The 18,920-nt window shown below is 40.9% G+C and overlaps 1 protein-coding gene and 1 non-coding gene across 45 annotated transcripts in view; one reads left to right on the forward strand and one right to left on the reverse strand.

The window, feature by feature from the left end:
• Positions 1-18,920, reverse strand: part of NRCAM (neuronal cell adhesion molecule) — a 320,948-nt gene that overhangs the window by 116,014 nt on the left and 186,014 nt on the right. The window lies entirely within an intron of this gene.
• Positions 11,620-11,681, forward strand: LOC129485541 (U7 small nuclear RNA). The gene has a single exon (XR_008658685.1). It is a non-coding gene; the product is annotated as a U7 small nuclear RNA (small nuclear RNA).

The following is an 18,920-nucleotide window of genomic DNA, read 5'->3' on the forward strand; positions in this document are numbered from 1 at the left end:
AAATTAGTTCAACCATTGTGCAAGACAGTGTGGTGGTTCCTCAAAGACCTAGAACCAGAAATACCATTTGACCCAGCAATCCTATCATTGGGTATATACCCAAAGAAATAGAAATCATTCTATCATAAAGATACATGCATGTGTATGTTTGTTGCAGCACTATTCACAATAGCAAGGAGATGGAATCAACCCAAATGTCCATCAGTGATAGACCGGATAAAGAAAATGCGGTACATATACACAATGGAATACTATGCAGCCATAAAAAGGAATGAGATAATGTCCTTTGCAGCGACATGGATGGAGCTGGAAGCCATTATCCTCAGTAAACTAATGCAGGAACAGAAAACCAAACACCACATGTTCTCACTTATAAGTGGGAGCTGAACAATGAGAACACATGGACACAGGGAGAGGAACAACACACACTGGGGCCTGTCGGCGGGTGGAGGGAGAGAGAGGATCAGGATGAATAGCTAATGCATGCAGGGCTCAATACCAAGGTGATGGGTTGACAGGTGCAGCAAACCACTATGGCACACACTTACCTATGTAACAAACCTTCACGTCCTGCACATGTACCGCAGAACTTAAAATAAAATTTGAATTTTAAAAAAAGCTTTTTGAAAAATAAACCTCTTAATTGTCTGGAGGCTCAGACAATTTCCATGAGGGAAGAGTGCCTGATATCTTTGCTTTCAGAACCTGGTTCTGAGTGGTTTTGTCTAGTTTTGCTTCCTATTCCGTTTCTCAAACCATTCTAATCCTTAACCCATTCAGGCAAGCTGAGCCCTCCACCACATGGCCAGGATTTCCTGACGTCCAAGAAAGGGCATTAAACAATATGGATTCTGAGAAAACATCTAATATCAGATAAGTCATTGAATATAAAAGTTCATCTCTGTACTCACAGTGCCAGAGTCAGTGCCTGGCCCACAGTAAATACCTAATGAATATTTATTGAAAAAAATGAATGGGTTGTTATTTTATCGGGGTCTATACTCTTAGGGAGGAATGACGTACAAGGGAAGAGATGCTGGAAAGGATGGAGAGCAGATATGGAGAAGCAGTGAGCTGCCGAGTGTGACTGATTGCTCAATCCACAGACCACACTCCCAAGAAGGTGGATAAATGGCAGCTCAGAACCAGCCCTGCGATGGAGTGGGGAAAGGGAGAAGAACTTACTTCCAGGATGTGCTTGGTCTGATTCACCCCCTTGCACCTCTGGATTGTGCATTCCAGAGCGTGAGCATTAGTGGAGTCTGCAGTGATGTCAACATGGGAGTGTTAGGTGGGAGATGAGAGGGGTACTGGTGTGAAATTGGTTGGGGCCCACACAGAGCTGGAACAAGAGATGGGGAGGCCAAGGCTCTGGACTGGTGCATAAACAGGTGTTGGGAACAATGTATATAAATTAGCCTTTTAAATTATCTACCATCATGGGCAGGACTTGAGACCGGAGGATAGGCCATTTGGGGAAGGTTTATGATGTGGGGTGTTCTTGTATTCAATTCCTGGCAAGGTTCTAGGTACATTGGAAGTATCAATAAAAATCAACTGGTTGATTGCACAGAGGCATCTAAGCAGGCCAGTATGGTACTAGGTATTAGGTTCCTAAAGGGGGACACTAATGGAGGGGAAGTGAATGTGGGGACATGAGGAGAACTGGTGGACAGAAAGGGGCTAAAAACAAACTTAATCCACTTTATAATTTTGTCTGGGTCCAAGCTGACTTGGAAATATTCCCTATGTCCTTTCCTTTGTTCCAAAAGCACCCAGCACCCCTTCCAAAGTTTTTTCTTTAATAAGATTTCCTAATCATTATAAAACCCACTAAGACCCAGGTAAAAGTTGTGCTCCTAAGGATCAATAAACTCGACTTTCCACTAGATTTTCCTCAAGCCCAAGCACTGCTCTCTTTGTTTTCAGCATATATCACCACTACCTAAGTTAGGTCTGTTGTCCAGTAAGTAGATAGTATAGCTCTATTTTGCTCCATACATTGTCTACAGCTGACAGGTATCATTTGGAGAATAAAATTAGCAAATGTTATTGCTGTGTCTATTTATATTTTATTAATCAACAGATTTTTAGCAAATTTTGGTTTTATCTCCATGAATCATAGACTTGAAAGGCCAAAGACACTCCAGGGAATTCTTTATTTTAGCATCTTCTTTCCAGGCAAAAAGACAGGACGTCCCCATTAGAGTTGTTGTATTGGACCACTCGTGCGCACCACTTCAAAATCCTCTTGGTTGCTCCTCTTATTTCAGCCACAGCTGTAGACACCTGTTTTCCTGGAGGCTTTGAGCAGCTTGGCACAGGTGCTCTAGGACAGTGGCCTCACCTTGACCCTCATAGGGATCTCTTGCTTCCTGCCCTAGGCATCTCTAATCTTTGGTTAATAGTTCTAGAAATCCACTCTGCACTCAAGCACAACCCAGCAGTGCAGGGGAGTTAGTCTTATGAGGGCCAGTCTAGACCAATGAAGATCTGGAGTCAGTGGATAAAAGCACTCCATTTCATCCCCTGGCAGACAGTTCTGAAACACTTCATAAACCCTTTCACCAGTCCACGGGGATCAAACAGCCAATGCAACGATGCAGGGTTGTGTTGGCTCCTCCCCTCACTTGCTTCCACTCCCCCTTTCTGTATTTCTGCTCCTGAGGATCACATTTCCAAACAAGCTACTTATGCACAAGCCCCCAAATGCTGAGCCGGAGACTAAGGCTTGTGCATAAGTAGACTCTGGCTCAGCTTTTGGGGGACCCTAGGCTAACACAAGTGGTTGGCAGTCTTAGATTGGGTTTGCAAAATCTCATACCCTGGATTCATGCTCCAAGAGTGCATCACCCATGATTGGCCCCTTGATGCATCCACCACCTCCCCTACAGAAGGACTCCTCAACTACAGTGATGTGGGGTGTGTGTGTATGTGTGTTTGATGTGTGTATTTTTTCCAAGGCTGAAATAGGGAACACGAAAGAAAGAGACATTCCCTGAGAACTTTTGTGCCTACCTTTGTTTTGAATCTCTCACTTGTCTCCTTTATACAAGGAGGAAACTGATTTAGAGAGGCCAGATAACTCATCCAAGACCACACAGCAAGAATTCAAACTAGAATTTGAACCCAGTCCTGTGGATTCAAAGTCCATAATCTTTCTACAGTATGGGAACAGCAGACAAGTCCTTATTACTATAAGTCTTGAGCATCCTTTTTCTTCCACATGTACTCCCTGAAGATCTATAGGACACACTTTATATAAGGCATGACCTGTAGATGTGCAGTTTCACCCTTTTCTGGGGTCATTTCTTCTCAGGTCTCTGCATTTGGTCCTTCTCCATCTCCTTTGGAAAACAAGGTGCTGAGCTGCTTTCCCTGGCTCATTTTGACTCACAGCGTAAAAAGTGTTCTGCTTTGTTGGCTAGATTTTCCCCTTTTCTTCCTCCACTGGGTCATGTACTTTCACCACGAAGCCTTTTGGCTTATCTTTTTATTCTCCTTTGCCTCATTAGAAGCATAACTACAGACTCCCTTCGTGCAAATTCCTTCACTCTAGGCAGAAGTACAGAAGCTACCACGTGGAGAAGCATTTCCCAGACATCTTCAATGTCTCTCCAAGCTTGGCTACCAGCTTGACTTGGGGGAATGCATAGGAAGGAAGGTGAACATCATAAACCCATGGAGACCACTGACACAACTCTCATCTTCTAAGGTGTTTAGTTACAGTGAGTGTCTCGTCCCTACGGCCCCCACAGGAACCACGTGGATGCCCTGTGGCAGAAAACCCTCAATTTCATCTCAGGCTCTAGATTCCAGGACGAATAACCAAATCATATTATCTTATCTGTCTGCTTTATTTCACTGTGTTCATGAAGCACCTTCACAGAAAAGAATTTCATTACTTTCCTTGCCTATTGTTTTTTCTTTTTGTGCAGAAATGAGAACTGATGTTCTTTCTCTCCAAGTGCGAGATGAGAATAACACGAACTCCAAAGGTTAGAAAGAAAGAAATCCTCTGTGCATGAATGACACAAATAGTCTGGCCTCTTCACTAACAGGTGCAAAGGGCCATAAGAGCCAATTGCAGTGTATTGCCCTAACTCCGAGCTTCCGCATCAGGCAGTGCTGAAACAGGGCCTGCCTGCTTCCTGCCAGCACCATCTGGCAGGTGCTGGTGTGGTTCAGCCATTAGCCAGGCTGTATAATTGCCTCAAATCATGGTGGGGTGCTTCTCTGAAACCCTTACCCCTACCACGAGCACAACTGTCACATAGAAACCACTTAGGAAGCTAGAAGTCATTCATCTGACCCACTCCACAGAGCCTGGCTCACAGGCTTATGGGATGACTTAATCAGAAAGCTCATTTTCATGTTGGGTGGGTGCCACCAGCAAGGAACACATGTTAGACAGCTGAAAGTGACCTGGGCCAGGCCTCATACCAGTCCAGCAATCTGAAGAGTTCTTGAACTGCATTTACCCTATTATACACTCAAGTCTTCCTGCATTCAGTTTCCAGATTGCATTGCCTGCTGTTTTTAAAACATACCATAATATTACTACTATGTTTAATACTATGTATATGAAAATATAATATGGCTTAGCATCTTTGTTTCTTTTTTTTTTGAGACGGAGGCTCACTCTGGCTGGAATGCAGTGGTGCAATCTTGGCTCACTGCAACCTCTGTCTTCCGAGTTCAAGCGATTCTCTTGCCTCAGCTGTGCAAGTAGCTGGTATTACAGGTGCATGCCGCCACACCCAGCTAATTTTTGTATTTTTAGTAGAGATGGGGTTTCACCATGTTGGCCACTTTGGTCTTGAACTCCTGACCTCAAATGATCTGCCTGCTTTGGCCTCCCAAAGCTCTGGGACTACAGGCATTAGCCTCCATGCCTGGTCTGCAACTTCTTTCCTACTTCCTGTGTAAAGCCCTCGTTTCATTTATCTAGAAAGACATATTTAATGCAGCATTATTTTATTTTTAATTCTCTTATATTCTTTATAAGCTGAGTTACATGTTTTCTTGGCTTAATCAAAAAAGATACTGCACAACTGGGACTATGGGGAAATCACAAGGACCTTAAGGTCATTGGGTCTCACCAATAACACAGATTATTCTTCTACCTTTCCTTAAAATGAGCACTCTAAAAATGGCCCACCAAACTGGAATTTCAGAAACATCTTCATGCTCCACACCAATTGATACAATATTTATCTTAACTGGCATCAATCATTTATACAACACCTACCTTTATTAGTCTCCTAATGGCAACCCATTGCTTCTTGTGGGCGTCTTGGTAGTTAAGACTAAAACCAAAGACAATTTCTCTGTTCCTGTAACAAACACATAATAACTCTCTTTCCCCGGGTTGTCATCTCCCAACCAGAAATCGGAGCCTGTATCCAGTCCTATTAATTGACCTCGCTGAGTTTCTAGGTTTCCAATTCCATGTGTTTTGAGGGAAAGAAAAAGTTATTCTCTTTTTAAGGTATAAGGAACACACAATAATCTCAACACCTCCTCTTCTCTTCAACAGCAGATGAATAATAGGGGGTCTCCAACTGGACAGGAAATGAATGCTGTCCTCACATTTGTGTAAGAGGAGCTGAGACATCTCGATGTGAAGCCCCATCAAGTGCTACCAGGGGCAATGGTGGCACCTGTGGAACCTCCAGCAGCTCATGGAGCCCCACCTTCTGAAAGATGTTCAGAGCTGAGGGTGCGGGAGCCGTGGCTCATACAGGGCTTCGGGAGACAGAATCACATTTAGAAAGTAAAGCTGTGTGACAATACCCAGGGCACATTCCCAGCTGTCCCTGCCTTTATCATTTGTAGAGACCTGGTGCTTTGCAGTTCACCTGGATCCTGCATAAACCCTGGAGCTTTGGGATACAGGCTAATGGAATATCCTTGCCCCTGGGGGAGGGCTATACTGGTGTCCTCACCCTTGACTTCATGGTGATGGTGGTTCACCTTGTAGATGGATCCCAATGTCCCTCTGTGAGACCTAGATGATTTCACAGCACAGCTTTGTTGGGGTCTATCCTGATCTGACCCAGTTTAACAGTGGTTAAAGTCCTCCATGTCTTTCTCCATCATCTCCTAGGAACCAGTTTCACATCTGACCTCTATTTTATGCTTTCCAAATTACACAGGAAAATTTGGCTTCTGGAAGCTCCTAAAGTGCAAAACACTCATGTTTTTAACTGCTCCCTCCCTATTATAAGTCAATATATATTAAGCACTTACTGTGTGCCAGGCTGTCTGTGCCAAGAAATTTGCAAACATTAGCTTACTTTATCTTTATAGGAGCTCTCTGAGATAGGTATTATTAACATGTAATGGCTTGTTAATATAAAGTTTCACAGATGCTTCCAGAATTCACAAAAAACTGTGCACAGTGTCTTTAAGAATTAACTGGCACATTCATACCCTGATGAGAGCATTCTCTTTTAATCATGCCTGTCTTATTTGCCATACCTTTTACAATAAAATACACCACTGATGTTTGGCTAAATGAAAGCTGAAGAAGAAAATTGGTGAATGAGAAAGCCAGGGGTCACGAAAGTGCTAGAAATATTCAGCAGTTTGAATAGCTCTGAACTGTGTAAATCATTTAAAATATTCCTTCCCCCTACCTATGAACTGATTTTCATTGTTTTTCATAAACTTTTTCTTTTTTCGTAGTATTAATGTATTGTATGTGTTTTCAAATATTTTCTCATATATGAAAAGGGCCATTCCACAGTGTTCTTTGTAAGCTTTCCCTCACATCATTGTTTTGGATGAGGCTTTATGCTTCTCAAAGCAGTGAGATAACAGATAACACAGAAGCCATGTGCTGGCACTTCTATTCAGGTTGGCATAGCCTCAACCATTTTGAGTCAAATTTCTGTCTAGTCTAGTAGGACCATTTCCTAAAGTTGTATCCGTACTAGGAGGGCAGATATGAAGAAGTGCTGCTATCCTACCAATCAGAATAGTGTAGGCTTTGGGGTCCTGGGCTGGTAAAGCCTGGGTATGATGGCTAAATTGAGCTGTTCTTACCCGGATGAGGCTTATGGTCATCTGCTGTGTCTCCAAAGGTAATCGGTCACTGCATATGAGGTTTACTACACTGCACACGCGTGTGTGTTCTCTAGGTAAATTTAAATGATGTTTTTTGGGGGGAATCTGAGCTCAAAGAGATAGAGTTCAAATCAGATCCAGTGTCTTTTCTGTCTCTAGTTGCCTAAAATTGTCATAAGGAGACAATCTCTTACCTTCTGAGAAATAGCAATCATTCCCTGTGACTCACACCAGCTTCTATATTTAGAACTGGGTCTCCTGCCATCTGACGCAGGCCATAGATGAACAGGTCTCCTGCCATCTGATCCATACGCCACACTTCAGGCTATGTTATCCCTAAGCCCACCACATCCACTTAACGATTGAGGACAAAGGAAAAAGAAAGGGCCATCAGCTTTATGTGTCTTTTAAAGGACATTCCTGTCAGTAAGTATAAAGAGTCTAAGATTTTACCCCACTTACAAGCTAACAAGTTAGCCTATTACAGTTTTATAGAGCAGAGGACAGAAAACTACTGGGTCAAAGACAAAGACTTTATTCCATATAGCAACAGCAGTAGCCAGAGTATCAGTAATTTCTTGAACTGGTTCCTAAGACTCCAATTATTCCAATAGGGTGTTATAAAGAGGGTCGCATGACACCCACACACACAGCAGATTGCGTTACATGAGAGAAAACTCTGAGCTTAGGGAACCAGAATCTTTTATAATAAGCAGTAAGCATCCCTCCATGCTCTAGAAGGAAACACTTTCTCTGCCACTTAAGGCTACTTATTATACAAATGTTATTTTAAAAAACAGCTCTGGAACAAAGGGCAACCAGTGCCTCTGCTTGCAAGATGTGTGATAGAACTATAGAGAATTTTCTCCCAAGAATCCTTTGATTTTGCTGTTGCCAGCTGTGGCAAAAAGGCATATTGTGGCTTTATAATATAGCAATTGCTCCCTCAATAGGCAACCACACACTTTCGGTCAGGGTTCTTGGGCACTTGGCTTTGGGCCTTGAGAATCCCATGGTTTCCAAAGAGAATGTAAATATAAATAATGATGTTTGATTACACGTGTCTGTTTAAAGGTATTCCACTTTGAAAAGTAACTTAGGAAAAAACAAAAACCCCAAAAAAGCCCACTTAAAATTTCACACATTTTTTTTTAAAGGGAAATGGTTTTATTCCTTATGCTTTATTTGAATTGGAACACTGCATTTAAATTTTAGCATGTTCAGGTTCTTTAGAAAGGAAAGATAAGTTTACATACAATCCCAGACAGAATATAAAAAAGACTCATCAAAAGAGAATTCTAATTCCAGTCAAGTGACCCTCTTTCTACAAATTGTTAATTAAAAGCTCAAGGGTAAAATAGGACAAAAAAACCCATTTATTCATTTTCAGATAAAGCTCAGTTCTTCCATGGTATAACATTATTTTCCCTAGGGTAGTTATTATATTCATACATAGAATCTACTTTAGCAAAAATATTACCTGTTTAACTAGAAATCTATACAGATAATTAAATTTCTGCTATCTCACACAGCTGCCTCCAGTCTTATGGAATAAATGAGTGCACATCAGGATTTTTAAACACTGAAGCTTATATTTAGCCATTTTCTCATTAATATCACAAATAAGTAAAATTCATTTACACGGCATTTCTTCACTTTTAAAGAGCAATGTTTCCTGTTTACTTTGCACTTTTAAAGTGTAAACACAACATTCTTGCCATAAGAGATAAAAAGATTATATTTTCTTCAAAAAAGTGCTTTTATGTGAATAAAAAGGAAGTGTATTCGATTTTGTAGAATCACCACAAACAGAACTTAAAGTCACACTAGAAATAGATGCTAACAGAAAGCTGTTGAGTTTCCCTGCAGACAGGAAAAGAAGCAGTGGATGTTCCAAGACTGGGGATCATGTCAATGGCTGGGTCTGCTTAGTTGTGCGCGGTGCTCTGAAAGGGCTACATCAGAAATTCCTTAGTAAATGAGTAAGTGAGAGTCAGAATTTAAAGGCTATGCCTGCCTCGGCAGCACATAAACAGACACCTCTACTGTGCAAAGATGGCTGGCATTACCTCTGTGCAAGAGAAACACATGACCACAAAGTATTCCATGCTTCTGAAAGTGCCTAAAAGATGTGGGTGATGGTGTCCACAATTCCCCCATCATCTTCTGGCTATTTCAGAGTGAAGAAATGAGCGGGGTGGGGGCGGGAAGAGGACATGCAACGAGCAAGTCTTTTGCTTTTAAAATATATCACCACATTCTCTAGAGGATTGTTCTAAAGTGTTAGTGTAAATTTAGTAAAAATGTTGAGGGAAGAAATGCTGATGGCAGCCTGGTGAATTCAGTCATGTGAAATCCAGCTCCTATGAATGGTTCAATACCTGAAACAGTATAGAGGCATCTTCATTACTCTTCTTACATGCACGGCACTTTGTGCCGGGCACTGCTCTCCTGCTTTACAAATATTAACTTCTTTTAATTCTCATAACAACCTTATCAAGTACTATTATTATCCTTGCTTTACAGAAGAGGAAACTGAGGCACAGTATATGCAGGTTGTTCACAGTCATACAATTGATAAGTGGCAGAACCAGGACTTGAGCCTGGGAAGTATGGCTTTGGGCTGGGACTACAGGGAGCAAATGAGGCATTTACCTCAGATGCAAAGGCCAGGGAGGCACCAAAAACTCGAATCATGTCTTAGTGCTGTATTTGAAAAAAAAAAAAAAGAAAAAAGAAACCCAACAGTAATGCAAAATAGCCATTTGAATAAAATAACTAAAGTTTAAATAAAAACAGGATCAGCATTGCTGATTGTTCCCTTTTGTCTCAGGTTTCAATATGACTTGGAAAGGTGTTGCTTTAGAGTATGTTTTATCTTCTAGGGCATAAAACCTCCTTTTTAAACATCTCTCTTTTCTTCATAGCTCTGATTTCACTTTGTAATTGTACAAATATAGTGAGTTTGTTTGGTGACTGTCTCTTTTCCCTCTAGATGTAAACTTTATGAGACCAGGGGTCTGTCTTGGGTCACCTTTCATCCAAGTCATGCAGAAGGAAGGGTCTCACTGGGAGGGAAAGGATGGGTGACGGGGAAGGGGTCCAGGTGTCATAAGAAGGTAGGGATATGCCCCCTACAGGTTACATACTCGCATATGATACAATTCTATCCAACTGGAGGAACACACTGAAAAGGTAATGAATACAAAGCTAGATAAAACTGTAATGAGTTATATGCTTGAATAATAAACTCCATTAATCAGTCAGGTAAATAATCAAATGCCTATATGCCCACATCATAAAATAAATTGGGTTCAAAGCAAGTTAGAATTTCTTTCAAAACTGAAAATGGGATACAGACAATATTTCATCCTGTAGCTACGGGACCTAGCTTTTATCACTTTTAGGAGTAGCAAGGAGTAAATGAAATTTTCTAGCCATGTAAAAGGTTTTGGAAGGCTAGAAATCTTAGCAAAGCTTCCTTAGATAGTAACCATACTGTGCTTACAGGCTTATCTAATTTTACAGTGCAAAGAAACGTTGGTTCTTTCCTTTGTGTTCATTAGAGTTCAAAATGTTTCAGCAGATATAGCTTCCAATATCTTCACAACCTATCATGAGCTTGGAAAATAACAGCTTTCCCTATTTCATAAATCACTCTTATTCCTATTTTGTAAGGAGTTGTTTGGTTACTTGAAGGAGTATCAAACTGGAAAAGGCAACATGATAAAAGCAATAGTTTGAGACTCAAAAATAATTCAATAGGAAAGCCAATCATTGTTTCTGGTACATCCTGGATTCTGAGCTGGAACTGGGCTTTAGGGTTTGCCATAAGAAAACTACCTAGTGATGCCTTTGCATGGTCCCTCAGCGAGAGAAAAGACCAAGCACCCCCCTTCAAGGTTCCCTTCGTGTGGAGGCTTAATAATTAATTCACTTAATAATTCACAGATAGGGAGAGGGTTTCACAGTTAAATCTGAAATTTAAAAGGGCTATTTATGCTGAACTTCTGCTATTGAGATTTTAAATAGCCAGGTTAACATAGTAACAGACTTTTTTTTTTTTCTTAAGACGAGCACCTCTGAGCACACAAATAACTATACTAATTCAAGGTCAGGAAGTGGTCTACACTTATGTCCACAGCAACGGCATTATTCACAAGAGCCACAAGGTAGAAACAATCCAAGTGTCCATCAAAGAATGAATGGATAAGCAAACTGTGGTATATGGTTCCCACATACAATGGAAAATTATTCAGCCTTAAAAAGGAAGAAAATTCTGATATTGAGGACATTACGCCAAGTGAAATAAGCCAGTCAGAGAGGGACAAGTATTGTATGATTCCATTTATATGCGTTACCTAGAATAGTCAAATGTGAGAGACAGAAAGAATGGTGCTTGCCAGGGGCTGGAAGAAAGAACGGAGAGTTCAGAGTTACTATAAATGGGTCTAGACTTTCAGCTGGGGAAGAGGAAAAGCTCTGTAGATAGATAGTTGTGATGCTGACACAAGGTGAATATACTTAATGCTCCAGAACTATACACTTAAGTGTTCCAGATCTTTCAGAATTTGTCTAGCAGGTTTTCCGGTTTTCATTAGAAAACCCCCCACACAAAGAAAAATTAAAAATAAATAAAAATGAGAGCTATACTTAAAAATGGTTAAAACGATAAATTATGTATATTATGTTATGTATATTTTACCACAATAAAGATCAAACAGCCACCAGCAAGAAGTGGACTTTTAAAAATTACTGTTTCCAAATGTAACATAAAACATATACTTAAAGATTTACATCTCCTTACTTTCAGTAACAGGCAAATATGCTAGAAAAGAGGCTCTTAAAAGGAAAAAATAGTCGTCTGCTAGGACACGATGGATGATATTCGTTCAAAACACACTCCTACACTGTGCCCACACTTTCTCTTCCATTTAGGAAGGTATATTAGAACCTAACAAAGTGACCAGGCATGGTGGCTCACGCCTGTAATCCCGGCACTTTGGGAGGCTGACGCGGGCAGATCACTTGAGATCAGGAGTTTGAGACCAGCCTAGCCAACGTGGTGAAACTCTCTACTAAAAATACAAAATTAGCCAGGCATGGTGGCACATACCCATAATCCCAACTACTTGGGAGGCCGAGGCAGGAGAAATGCTTGAACCTGGGAGGCAGAGGTTGCAGTAAGCCAAGATTGTGCCATTGCACTCCAGCCTGGGCGACAACACTGAGACTCCATGTCAAAAAAAAAAAAAGAACCTAACAAAGTGACCATGAGATTACCATAGGGTAACCTGAAGTTCTTACCCATTTACTTTTTGATTAAGTAATTTACGAACTCTGGTATTTTATTACTGTTAAAACTTCTTGGGAGATAACTCACACTGATCCTTGCATAACACATGCTGAAAACTGTTGGGCTGAGGTCACATGGCGCATAAACCAGCAAGCAAAATTTAGCATAAACATAAATCACTTCAGAGAGTTCAGCCACACTAGCTGAACAAATGAAGTGATTGATTTTATCCCCTCAAGTAAGACTTATGAGCAAAAGGGAAAAAGCTAAAAATGTCTTGGTACTAATTTTAACTGTATGTAATGGAAATCTCATTTCCTAATCTAAATCTATAATTCTGATCTTATCAATCATCTCAGAACAGAGTAACATATCTGGATCTAAAATTACTCAAGAAGGCATTTATGCCCTCCTGTGAGCATTATTTTCTTGAAGAGTGAATTTCACCACTGTTTTTAAAGTATCACACAGTCTTTTATAAAGTCTAGTAGGAATCAAAGTTGTATATTGAGTAGAATTTCTTTATTCACATTCCAACTTTTGTAAAAGATGAGATCCACATTATCTGCCATTAATTTAAGTAAAAACGACAAGCTACTATTGGAGCAGTAACTGCTCTTTGCTGAACACACACACTCCTAAAGTAGGGGTTAGTGCAGGCTCACCATCATTTATCCAAAAGCTCTGAAAAATGCAAGTTTTGGTGACAAACCTGACCAGTTGACATTCTTTATTTATCCCACTAAGTGTAAATGTTTGTACGTTTTACTGAAGAGTTACTAATATGTTTGATCATAGGGTACTGTTCTAGACCCCACTGGGGGTGTTATACAACATTTATATATATTTATATACATTTTTATATATTTATATACATAGCACCCTATTTTTAGAATTTTGATTTTAGAAAGGTAACATATGTATATCATTTTGATTATATATATTTATATATCATGTTATCTTTCAAAAATCAAAATACTAAAAATCCAGAATTCTATTTTTTCCTTTTTTTATTATTATTATACTTCAAGTTCTAGAGTACATGTGCACAATGTGCAGGTTTGTTACATAGGTATACATGTGCCATGTTGGTTTGCTGCACCTATCAACTCGTCGTTTAAGTATTTCTCCTAACGCCATCCCTCCCCCAGCCCCCCACCTGCCAACAGGCCCTGGTGTGTGATGTTCCCCTCCCTGTGTCCATGTGTTCTCATTGTTCAATTCCCAGTTATGAGTGAGAACATGTGGTGTTTGGTTTTCTGTCCTTGTGATATTTTGCTGAGAATGATGGTTTCCAGCTTCATCCATGTCCCTGCAAAGGACATGAACTCATCTTTTTTATGGCTGCATAGTATTCCATGGTATATATATGCCACATTTTCTTTATCCAGTCTATTACTGATGGGCATTTGGGTTGGTTCCAAGTCTTTGCTATTGTGAATAGTGCCGCAATAGACATACATGTGCATGTGTCTTTATAGTAGCATGATTTATAATCCTTTGGGTATATACCCAGTAATGGGATGGCTGGGTCAAATGGTATTTTTAGTTCTAGATCCTTGAGGAATTGCCACACTGTCTTCCACAATGGTTGAACTAATTTACACTCCCACCAACAGTGTAAAAGCGTTCCTATTTCCCTACATCCTCTCCAGAATCTGTTGTTTCCTGACTTTTTAATGATGGCCATTCTAACTGGTGTGAGATGGTATCTCATTGCGGTTTTGATTTGCATTTCTCTGATGGCCAGTGATGATGAGCTTTTTTTCATATGTCTGTTGGCTGCATAAATGTCTTCTTTTGAAAAGTGTCCATTCATATCCTTTGCCCACTTTTTATGTGGTTGTTTTTTTCTTATAAATTTGTTTAAGATCTTTGTAGATTCTGGATATTAGCCCTTTGTCAGATGAGTAGATTGCAAAAATTTTCTCCCATTCTGTAGGTTGCCTATTCACTTTGATGGTAGTTTCTTTTGCTGTGCAGAAGCTCTTTAGTTTAATTAGATCCCATTTGTCTATTTTGGCTTTTGTTGCCATTGCTTTTGGTGTTTTAGTCATGAAGTCTTTGCCCATGCCTATGTCCTAAATGGTATTGCCTAGGTTTTCTTCTAGGGTTTTTATGGTTTTGGGCCTAACATTTAAGTCTTTAATCCATCTTCAGTTAATTTTTCTCTAAGATGTAAGAAAGGGATCCAGTTTCAATTTCTACATATGGCTAGCCAGTTTTCTCAGCACCATTTATTAAATAGGGAATCCTTTCCCCATTGCTTTTGTCAGGTTTGTCAAAGATTAGATGGTAGTAGATGTGTGGTATTATTTCTGAGGGCTCTGTTCTGTTCCATTGGTCTGTATCTCTGTTTTGATACCAGTACCATGCTGTTTCGGTTACTGTAGCCTTTAGTGCGATAAATTTCCCTCTACACGCTGCTTGAAATGTGTCCCAGAGATTCCGGTACATTGTGCCTTTGTTCTCATTGGTTTCAAAGAACATTTTTATTTCTGCCTTAATTTCGTCATTTACCCAGTAGTCATTCAGGAGCAGGTTGTTCAGTTTCCATGTAGTTGTGCGGTTTTGAGTGAGTTTCTTAATCCTGAGTTCTAATTTGATTGCACTGTGGTCTGAGAGGCAGTTTGTGTGATTTCTGTTCTTTTACATTTGCTAAGGAGTGTTTTACTTCCAATTATGTGGTCAATTTTAGAATAAGTGTGATATGGTGCTGAGAAGAATGTATATTCTGTTGATTTGGGGTAGAGAGTTCTGTAGATGTCTATTAGGTCTGCTTGTTCCCGAGTTCAGTTCAAGTCCTGGATATCCTTGTTGGATATCCAAGTCCTGGATATGTCTCTTTGATCTGTCTAATATTCACAGTAGGGTGTTAAAGTCTCCCATAATTACTGTGTGGGAGTCTAAGTCTCTTTGCAGGTCTCTAAGGACTTGCTTTATGAATCTGGGTGCTCCTGTATTGGGTGCATATATATTTAGGATAGTTAGCTCTTGTTGCATTGATCCCTTTACCATTATGTAATGGCCTTCTTTGTCTCTTTTGATCTTTGTTGGTTTAAAGTCTGTTTTATCAGAGACTAAGATTGCAACCTCTGCTTTTTTTTTTTGCTTTCCATTTGCTTGGTAGATCTTCCTCCATCCCTTTATTTTGAGCCTATGTGTGTCTCTGCACATGAGATGGGTCTCCGGAATACAGCACAATGATGGGTCTTGACTCTTTATCTAATTTGCCAGTCTGTGTCTTTTAATTTGGGCATTTAGCCCATTTACATTTAAGGTTAATATTGTTATTTGTGAATTTGATCCTGTCATTATGGTGCTAGCTGATTATTTTGCCCCTTAATTGATGCAGTTTTCTTCATAGCATTGATGGTCTTTACAATTTGACATGTTTTTGCAGTGGCTGGTACCAGTTGTTCCTTTCCACGTTTAGTGCTTCCTTCAGGAGCTCTTGTAAGGCAGGCCTGGTGGTGACAAAATCTCTCAGCATTTGCTTGTCTGTAAAGGATTTTATTTCTCCTTCACTTATGAAGCTTAGTTAGGCTGGATATGAAATTCTGGGTTGAAAATTCTTTTCTTCAAGAATGTTGAATATTGGCCCCCATTCTCTTCTGGCTTGTAGGGATTCTGCAGAGAGATCTGCTGTTAGTCTGATGTACTTCCCTTTGTGGGTAACCCGACCTTTCTCTCTGGCTGCCCTTAACATTTTTTCCTTTATTTCAACCTTGGTGAATCTAACAATTATGTGTCTTGTGGTTGCTCTTCTTGAAGAGTATCTTTGTGGTGTTCTCTGTATTTCCTGAATTTGAATGTTGGCCTACCTTGCTAGTTTGGGGAAGTTCTCCTGGATAATACCCTGAAGAGTGTTTTCTAACTTGGTTCCATTCTCCCTGCCACTTTCAGGTACACCAATCAAATGTAGATTTGGTATTTTCACATAGTCCCATATTTCTTGGAGGCTTTGTTCTTTTCTTTTCACTCTTTTTTCTCTCTAATCTTGTCTTCTTGCTTTATTTCATTAATTTGATCTTCAATCACTGATATCCTTTCTTCTGCTTTATCGAATCGGCTATTGAAGCTTGTGTATGCTTCTCAAAGGTCTTGTACTGTGGTTTCCAGCTCCATCAGGTCATTTAAGATCTTCTCTACACCAGTTATTCTAGTTAGCCATTCATCTAAGCTTTTTTCAAGGTTTTTACCTTCTTTGTGATGGGTTAGAACATGCTTCTTTACCTCAGAGCAGTTTGTTATTACCGACCTTCTGAAGCCTACTTCTGTCAACTCGTCAAACTCATTCTCTATCCAGTTTTGTTCCCTTGCTGGTGAGGAGTTGTGTTCCTTTGGAGGAGAAGAGGCGTTCTGGTTTTTGGAATCTTCAGCCTTTCTGCTCTGGTTTCTCCCCATCTTTGTGGTTTTATCTACCTTTGGTCTTTGATGTTGGTGACCTACAGATGGGGTTTTGGTGCAGATGTCCTTTTCATTGATGTTGATGTTATTCCTTTCTATTTGTTAGTTTTCCCTCTAACAGGCCCCTCAGCTGCAGGTCTGTTGGAGTTTGCTGGAGGTCCACTCCAGACCCTGTTTGCCTGAGTATCACCAGCAAAGGCTGCAGAACAGCAAGTATTGCTGCCTGATCCTTCCTCTGGAAGCTTCATCTCAGAGGGGCACCCACCTGTATGAGGAGTCTGTCAGCCCCTACTGGGAGGTATCTCCCAGATAGGCTACACAGGGGTCAGGGACCCATTTGAGGAGGCAGTCTGTCCATTATCAGATCTCTAACGCCGTGCTGGGAGAACCACTGCTCTCTTCAGAGCTGTCAGGCAGAGACGTTTAAGTCTGCAGAAACCATCTGCTGCCTTTTGTTCAGATGTGCCCTGTCCCAGGGGTGGTATCTAGAGAGGCAGTAAGCCTTGCTGAGTTGAAATGGGCTCCGCCCAGTTTGAGCTTCCCTGCCACTTTGTTTACACGGTAAGCATAGAACTGCCTACTCAAGCCTCAGCAATGGCGGATTCCCCTCCTCCCACCAAGTTCCAGCATCCCAGGTCTATCTCAGACTGCTGCACTAGCAGTAAGCAATGCTCCGTGGGCGTGGGACCCGCCACGCCAGGCACAGGAGGTAATCTCCTGGTCTGCTGGTTGTGAAGACCATGGGAAAAGCACAGTATTTGGGCAGGAGTGTACCATTCCTTCAGGTACAGTCACTCACGGCTTCCCTTGGCTAGGAAAGGGAAATCTCCCCCAACCCCTTGTGCTTCCCGAGTGAGGTGACGCCCCACCCTGCTTTGGCTCACCCTCCATGGGCTGCACCCACTGTCCAAACAGTCCCAGTGAGATGAACCAGGTACCTCAGTTGGAAATGCAGAATGCAGAAATCATCCATCTTCTGCGTCGATCTTGCTGGGCGCTGTAGACCAGATCTGTTCCTATTCGGCCATCTTGGAAGCAACTCCGATAATCCTGAATTCTAAAACTCTTCTTCCAGAAAAGGAATAATGAACTTGGACTCCCATTTTACAGGTAAAAAAACTGAGCCTTGAAGAGTGGCAGTGTCTTGCCAAGGCCCATATAGAAAGTAAGAGGCCAAGCCACTGAAAGAAGGTTGTCTGCTTAGAAGGCACTCTTTCCATTATACCAGGCGACAGAGAAAACATACCCAGATAAAGACTATCTGGTAAGAGATGAGTTATTTGGTGTTAATCTGAGTGGATTTCATGGCATAAGTGTAGCATGATTAAAATCGCTGGAAAGTCTCTGATTACATGAATGTGGTAGTGGCAGATTTTTCCTTGAGATTAATAATATTTTATCAATTTTATTTCCTTTGTTTTTATTTCCTGTTGATGAAAATATTTGACATTTTTACACACTCACAAATCTAACAGAACCCTGTTTTGTGTTTCATAATTGTTGTAGTTTGTTTCATATGCCTTTAAACACTCATTCTCAAAGTACAAAATATATACATAAATATAGAAAAATATATATTTTCTGTCAGGAAGTTTGGGAACTGGGGAGATTTATGCCCTCACCCACAGTGTGACTTATGCAACACCAGTTTTTTTTTGTTGTTGTTTGTTTTTTGAGACAGGATCTTGCTCCATCACCCAGGCTGGAGTGCAGTGGTGCGATAATAGCTCACAGTAGCCTTGACCTCCCGCCTTCCCCCATCCCCCTTGCCCTCTCCACCCACCCCACCCCTGGGCTCAAAGAATCTTCTCGCCTCAGCCTCCCAAGTAGCTGGCACTACAGCCATGTGCCACCACAGCCAACTAATTTTTTTTTCCAATTTTTGACAGAAGTCTCACTATGTTGCCCAGGCCAGTCTCAAACTCCTAAGCAAGTGATCCTCCCATCTCAGCCTCCTAAAGTGCTGAGATTACAGGCAGGAGCCACCATGCCCAGCCTGCAACACCATCTTTATGCTGCTTAAAGGAAGAGAGTATTATTTGTAATTTAACAGCTACATAAATGTGGGCGGAGTGTTTTAAAGAGGAGTCTAAGCATCAATGCAGAATGGACACTGGTGTCCCACAAGTTCAGCTGCACACTC

The sequence above is a fragment of the Symphalangus syndactylus genome, chromosome 6 (assembly GCF_028878055.3).
Source record: "Symphalangus syndactylus isolate Jambi chromosome 6, NHGRI_mSymSyn1-v2.1_pri, whole genome shotgun sequence".
Lineage (NCBI taxonomy): Eukaryota > Metazoa > Chordata > Mammalia > Primates > Hylobatidae > Symphalangus > Symphalangus syndactylus.